The sequence below is a fragment of the Oryza sativa genome, chromosome 11 (assembly GCF_034140825.1).
Source record: "Oryza sativa Japonica Group chromosome 11, ASM3414082v1".
In the NCBI taxonomy this organism is placed as follows: Eukaryota; Viridiplantae; Streptophyta; class Magnoliopsida; order Poales; family Poaceae; genus Oryza; species Oryza sativa.
The window spans coordinates 30,586,333-30,593,835 of NC_089045.1; the positions used below are offsets into that span (position 1 = coordinate 30,586,333).

A 7,503-nucleotide genomic window follows, 5' to 3' on the forward strand; every position below is an offset into this window, starting at 1 on the left:
TATTTAGAATATAAATAGCTGAAATTCAAAATTAAAAATAAGGATATTTGAAAGAAGACTATAGTCTATACAGATATACAATTTAAAACTAATTAAAATTCGGAATTAATAAATAAAAAAAATTAAAACTAGAGGTTAGAGTTCATATAGCACTAGAATTTAGAAATTAAAAAATTCAAATTAAAAATATAAGTAATATTGGAAGAAGAGTCTAGGGTCCGTATAGAATATAATTTAGAAATAACTAAAATATAGAATTAAAAATAAGAAATATTGAAAGAAGGGTTTAGAATTCAATAGAAATACAATTTATAAATAATGGAAGTACAAAATAATAAAAAAAATATTGGAAGAAAAGTCTGGAGTCCATATAGAATATAATTTAGAAATCACTAAAATATATAAAAAAGTAAGGAATATTGAAAGAAGAGTTTATAGTTCAATAGAAATATAATTTATATATAATGGATATCCAAAATTGTCGGAGACACTCCGGACCCATCATTATATATGCAAGATGAAGTGAATCACTTCAAGTCATCTAACACACATAATGAAACATCCGACGTCTCGAGAGAAGGATATTGGCGACACGGGTGGTCCTTTAGCCTGCTAGTCAACTTCAGCCTGAGATGTACCCGTCAAACCACACGAAAGCGGCGACCAGATATGTTACACATTCCGACTTGACAAAAATGGCTAAAGATATATCACATCTCAAATATTCTTAACTCATACTCATGTGAATCTAGTTCCCAGGATGTGCACTAGATTCACACTTTTATCTCAAGCATAGATATACATAGCAAATACATGTAAGATGAAAGAGATCGAATTACAAATAATAATTAGATACACGGCCGACCGGCCAAATAAAAATATTGAACAGCGAAAGCTTGACTACCCAATCCACAGGCACACCAATTAGGGGTTTACCCCATTAAGTTCACGTCCTAGAAGAAGCAGTCGATACCCGCATCACTCAAAATTAGACTAAGTCTATAACCTGCAAGCAAATAATTATTTCAGTAGCAAGAGTCAGTACATTATTTCTAATAATGTACTGGCAAGCACAAGACAAGCCTAACAAACTACATGCAAGGCATATAATCAAGGAAGACCATATGTAGTTAAATTTTAGCATAAAGCAAGTTTTAGTTACATAAAACATTTCCAAACAGATTTGCTTTTGAATAAAATTCAGCAAGCAAGTACTTAGCATATGGGCATCAAAGTAGGCATTAATCAAGTATAAATATGCACCTCAGTGCCATCCATGGCAGCAAGGAACTAATTCTCAAATCTCTACATAATTTGAAGGTAATTTCAGCATTTAGAAGAATAAATGCAAGTCTATACTCAATAGATATTTACATGCCGCTCATGACCGTGAGTATGGCTAATCGATTAGTTTTTATAACTCTGCAAAGTTTGGACAGCTTTACCCACAAGATATGAATCGCTCTAGTTTGTCTGGTACCCGTCGGTACCACCACACTCTACACATTGAGTGCGATCTAGAGGTCACAACGAGGCTTTTACATTAAGTATTGTCTAACCTTGCATGAGCACGATAAGTGTGAATCCATCCTAGGCTTAAGTCCTAGAACCTTTAGGTGGCGGGCACACGCCTTAAATCTAACGCTGTGGCGGCGAACACATCCGTTCCCCCACGAGGCACGTTATCGTTGTATTGGACAGACTTAGACGCCCATGTTGTGAGGTGGAACAGTACACTCGTCCCTTCACAGAAATACACACAGCTAATAATATTGGCTAGCTCTAAAATTCAACACACACATGGGTAGTTCCTATAGGTAGCCCACGGTACACTCGTGGCCCCTACCTATACTACAACGGCCTCCTGAATACAAGGTTAGACAAGTGCTTAACTTAATAGGCCAAGGTCTCCCCATAAAAACATATATGGATGTACGGTAAACATAATGAACTGACATCGAGTGAAATCCTTAGATCGGTTTGGGCACACTCTCCCCCTATCGGTACACAACTAATCACCATATGTGTACCACTTGAGGCCCAAACCTTAAATCCATGTTTTCCATAATTTTATTTGTTAAAAACATCAATGATCAAGTTCTGTTCAGATTATCATAAAACCATTTTTCATGTTTGTAATGAGCTCATAATGACAAGTATTTCCAATCTAAGCATGGTAAGCAATATAGTGTCATGGTGACATCAAAACTCATATTTAAAGTGGTATGGATATAATATTCCTATGGTTAGGAGAGAGGGATATGGCTATATGTGGAGTTATGGTGATAATGCAAGTAATAGGTGTTTGTCTAACAAGTTTTACAAATTTTAATGGATTAGTGTACAATCGACATGCAAGATTTGCAAACATTTTCAATAACCTCCAAAATATAGGTTCAACTTGTTCAAAGAGAGAGGGAGGTGGGACTTGCCTTGTTACCGGGAAATATCAGCACCTAATTCACTTCTTCACCGTTTATGCAATCATCTATATAAAGTACACGTTATGCAATTAAACACCAAAATATGTGAAAAATCCAAAATGCTCTAAAATGCATGGTTTGTGCACAGTGAGTAGGTGCTGGTCTAAGGTGAATTTAGGTGAATTTCACTTTATCTCACTCCATTTGAGAGTTATGAATTTTAGAAGTTTGCTTCGATATAGTGTAGTATTTACTTAGGTACTGCTATGAAATGCTTTTGTAAGGTGATTTTTTTATTAAGTTTGAGTTTGCTGAGGTGACGATATGTGTCTTCTAAGATTAACACAATTGGTTTCACAATTTTTAGAGTTAATATGAATTTCTAATGTATTTTGGAAGTTATAACGTGTTGTATGTTTATAGTCCCTATATATGCTTGATCTATATGTTTCATATCCAGAACATGTTAATTTATGATTTGGCTAAGTAAAGTGAATGATTTTATTATTTAACCTACCTTTAATTCACAAGATTTAGGGCTTACATTATATTTGTTTCATATATGCTAACTAGATGTGACTTATGTTAGTAACTTGATATATATATATATATCAACTATGGATTAACTATATGAGTTAAGTGTGTTAAGTTTTGATGAAAGGAAGTGGAACTTTATCTTTTCTGGTCTATTTAGCTTTATTTGTTTTATTTGAAGTTTGTATGCATTATACATATAGATTTGACTTAATCATTAGTATGTGATTACTATCTACTTTACTAATTCAAGGTTTAGAGAAGTTTTAAGTACAGAGGGTGCCACATTTTATTTTATATTAGGGAAGGGCACATTTGATGGTTCTATAGAAGTTTGGTTCACTCCATTTGGACTAAAGATGAAATTTCTACAAATTTTACAATTTGAACTGTACACTAGGTTCATATTTCCTTATATAAATATTTAGGGGCTATTCATGTACTGTAAGTGTGTATTTTTATTTTATAACTTTAAAGTGCATTATTTGGTGATTCTACAGAACTTGAGTTTACTAAAAAATGAGTTAAAATAAATGTTATATGAATTTCCAAAGTTCAGCTTGTCTAAAACTAGTTATTTAGTAGATAATACTTTTAGAGGCTTTTAATGCAAAGTAAGTATGTCTTTTTATTTTACTTTTGCATAGAGAATATGTTGGTGATTCTGTAGAATTTGATTTTACCGCAAAATGAGTTAAATTGGATTTTATATGCATTTTATAATTTCTTACTTGTTTTATGTTTCCTTTTTCTTAGATAATATTTAGTGGTAGATCTTGTACTATAAGTGCCACTTTTTATGTTATAACATGAAAGTTCATCATTTTGTGAATCCATAGAAATTGATTTTAAGGAGTTAAGATGAATTTGTTATGCATTTTTGAAGTTTATAGTAGTTTTCAACAATTCAGCACATGTTTAATTCAGTTTTCGTTAAGAGTACTTCATATTCTTATATAATTACGAGTAGGTCCTGCTACAGTGTTGTGTGTATTGTATCTTTGCATTACAGACCCTATAATTTGTTAAATTTTCAAAGTGAAGTCCTGATTCCTTCTCTATCGATCCAGCAGTAGAGCCGCCATGAGCGGCACCTCTGCTCGCCGGCGCCGGCGACAAACGGTGACTTGGTTGGGGGTGCGACCAAAAGACAAAATGAAGAGAATGTTACTGCGATTCCATTCCTCTACTTTTCTCGGTCGTTGGTGACCGGAGTTGCGCTAGCGGCGAGTCCGAGCGGAAGGTATCTTTGGGTGACGGTGCATGTGTGTCTACGGCCATGTACTCGCTAAATGCGTGCATGCATGTGAGTGCTAGAGGTTCAAGGGTTCTCACCGAGGGGCCTGACAATGCTAGCAAAGCTTGGACGGCAGCAGCAGCTCGCGGGACGGCTTGGAGGCGATGGAGAGCTTGGCGTCACGGCGATGGCTCGATCCACAGCATGCATGCCAAAATCATTTCATGCAACATGTGAAACACCATCCCAGGTTGCTACTACTGCAAGCAATCGACCAATGGCTCACCGGTAAAGGCGGAGTCGGCCATGGCAACGGCGGTGGGCGCCGAGGAAGAAGGGGTTTGATCTCCCTCTCCGGTGCACCATTATCCGGGGTTCTTGAGGGTAAATGGAGAGGAGGTCGTGGTGATGAAGATGGCGCGGTGGCTCGGCTTGGCTTGGTCCAGAGTGGTTGGAACGACGGCGATGTCGTGCGGCGGCGCTCCGTGCGTGCTCCAGAGCTTCCAGGGGCGACGCCGCGTTTCCGCTGATACAAGGGATGAAACAAGATGGAATCAAAAGAGGGAATGTTCGGCATGGGAAGTAGATTAGGGAACGAAAAAGGAATTGAGACGACCGTGGCTTGTTGACGAACGCGTCCATCATCTTATTCGCGGCTGGTAAGGGAGATGAGGGAGAAAGGGAAGGTGGAGCTCGCTCCCTCTCGGTGTTCACGGCATTGGAGTGAAGAGGAAAGCTGGGCGATGCTGCTGAGGAAGGTGTAGGTGAGGATCGGCGTTGTCACACAAGGGAGCACGCGTCGAGCATGCAGGCGCAGCTCTCTTTCTCTCTCTCGTTCTCTCTCGGCTGCTGAGCGGTGGAAAGGGAGCGACAGAGGTGAAACTGGCTCCAGAGGCTGCCAAGTGGGCCCTGGTTGATGGAACCAAGACAAGGGAGAGAGAGATGGGTATGAAACTAAGTGGAGATGAGTTTTGGACGAATTTCAGAATTTTTCTCTCCTCCCCAATTTGTTTATTCATAGTTTAATGTGTGGAGTAGATAAATTAGAGTGGATTTTTCTGGAGGTAGATGTATGTACCTAGTTTCTATTTTCTTTGGTTGCACACAAAAATTATGTGTAGTTTGCTCACAGAAAAATAGAGAAAAGAGGCTATGTAGAAACTAGTTTGAATTTTTAGGAGGTCTAAACAGAGGATAAAAATTCTGGAAAAAAATATATTTATTCATTTTAAATAATCTAGCATTTTAATAACTTATTTTACCTATATACTTCTATGCAGTTTGGTGCATATTTTGATGGGTTAGGATTTTAGCTGATTAAGGTTTATAATTAGCCTATTAGTTGACTGCATTGACTGATTTATTTGAGGTATCAAATTTAGTTATTAAGTTGTACCAAAATTATAGTGAGTTGGATATATTGATTAGCACTTGCAAGAATTTTTCCATGATTTTATCTTGCATGATCTATTCTTGATAATTTGCAAAGCTTATCTTCATAGGTATGTTTACACTTTATAAATGCATCTAAATTATTATAAGGATTAATTATGTTTGGTCTTCTCCTAACCTGAGGTGATGTTATTTGTCTTCATTTTCATGCCCCTATAATTATTACACATGAATGTCTTTAGGTTTGATTAGTTAAGTTATCTTGTATTCATGTTCATGAACCTAACATGAAATGAAAACCAAAATCCAAATTACATAAAAAAAACTCAAGTCAAACTAACGCACTTATGTATATGCATGCACACATTTATGTTTGCACTCTTGTCTTAGGTTATAATTGAAAAGGTTTTAATTTGTTCTCAATTTTTATTCATGCAAGAGTTCGATCAACTTCATCTAGGTTTAAAATAAAAATTTTTGGTTCACAAAATTAAAGAACTTTCCTTTCAACTAGTTTTGAAAAAAATTCCTTAGCCCTAGAATTCGGGTATATTACAAAAATAAAAAACGAACATTAGAATAAGAATGTAGAGTAAAAACAGTAATTTAGAACTAAATGAAATTCGGAATAAAAATTAAAATTTAAAAGTATAGAAATATAATTTAAAATAACTAAAATTAAAAATTAAATATAAGGAATTGGAAGAGAGGCGGTCCATGTAAAAATACAATTTAGAAATGACTAAAACTAAGAATTAAAAAAAATATTGAACGGTCAAACATGCGCTAAAAAGTCAACGGTGTCAAATAAAACGACACGGAGGGAGTACAATTTAGTAATAACTAAAATTCAAAATTAAAAACAACTAATAACTATCACGTGTATACAATACTATATTACACATTAGTTTGTTTGGTCATATTAGTACAAAATTTAAAATTATATATTTATATTTTAACAATAAAATATCAATATATATATATATATATATATATATATATATATACCAGCTCTAGCCTAGGGCAGTGACTAGGGGTCTAGTCACCAGATATGAGGATAGGTATGCAGTATCTATATGCAATCTTGGATGTGAGATTAGTATGTGACAATTGGATGGCAATCCAGGTTGTTAATTTTTTTTTATATTATTATGCAAACATAAATGCAGTACAGGAAATAAAGACAAGCTGTAAATACGAATTATATACAAGATATAGAATTAGATATTCAGAACATAGTAGGTTTATATAGAACGGTCCAGGTGTTCATTCATATACCTTGATAGGTTGAAGGTAGATCCTTCTGAAGATTACACCAAGGACTTGGTACAACACGTTCGTAATTATACAGGTACAGGACTCTCACAAGGACTCTTACATAGACTCTCACACTTAGACTCTCATGAGTCTTTTATTTAGGTTATACTATAGTACTAACACTTAGATGGAGTGGAGTGGAGTGTGATGGCTGGTGGAGAGGTGAGAGGAATGGTTGAGTGAGATGTGTTGTGTGTGAAATGCGATGCCTGTGGAATGTGATGATGAGCCCCTTATATAGCGCTCGGTAGAGAATCTTTATGATATCTCTTCTTGACCTCAAAGAGTTTATGATACCCCTTTAGACTTTATGGAGAGAATCTTTGGTGATGACGCTTTAGACCTTTAATAAAGATGTCATAATATCGCCTTTTGACTATGGACTCATCTTATCTGGAATAGTGTAGATTCCTTATCTTGAATAGTGATCTTTGTCGGGGATGACAAGATCTTTATTCATTATCTTCGTTGATTATTATGGGTGCTGATTGCACCGTGTCGATCTCTGACGGCTCTATTTTCTGAAACCACTGAGCCAGGCTTCTGTAGTAACTTTTCTTGGAGCATTCATTTCCAAAATCTGGTTTAATTATGCGCCCT

At 35.7% G+C, this 7,503-nt stretch overlaps 1 long non-coding RNA gene across 1 annotated transcript; it reads right to left on the bottom strand.

The window, feature by feature from the left end:
* Window positions 1-686: 686 nt before the first annotated feature.
* On the bottom strand, window positions 687-4,919 carry LOC136354057 (uncharacterized). The gene is made up of 3 exons (XR_010737776.1): window positions 4,293-4,919; window positions 2,433-2,488; window positions 687-1,006 (listed from the first exon to the last, which is right to left on the bottom strand). It is a non-coding gene; the product is annotated as an uncharacterized lncRNA (long non-coding RNA).
* Window positions 4,920-7,503: the final 2,584 nt, after the last annotated feature.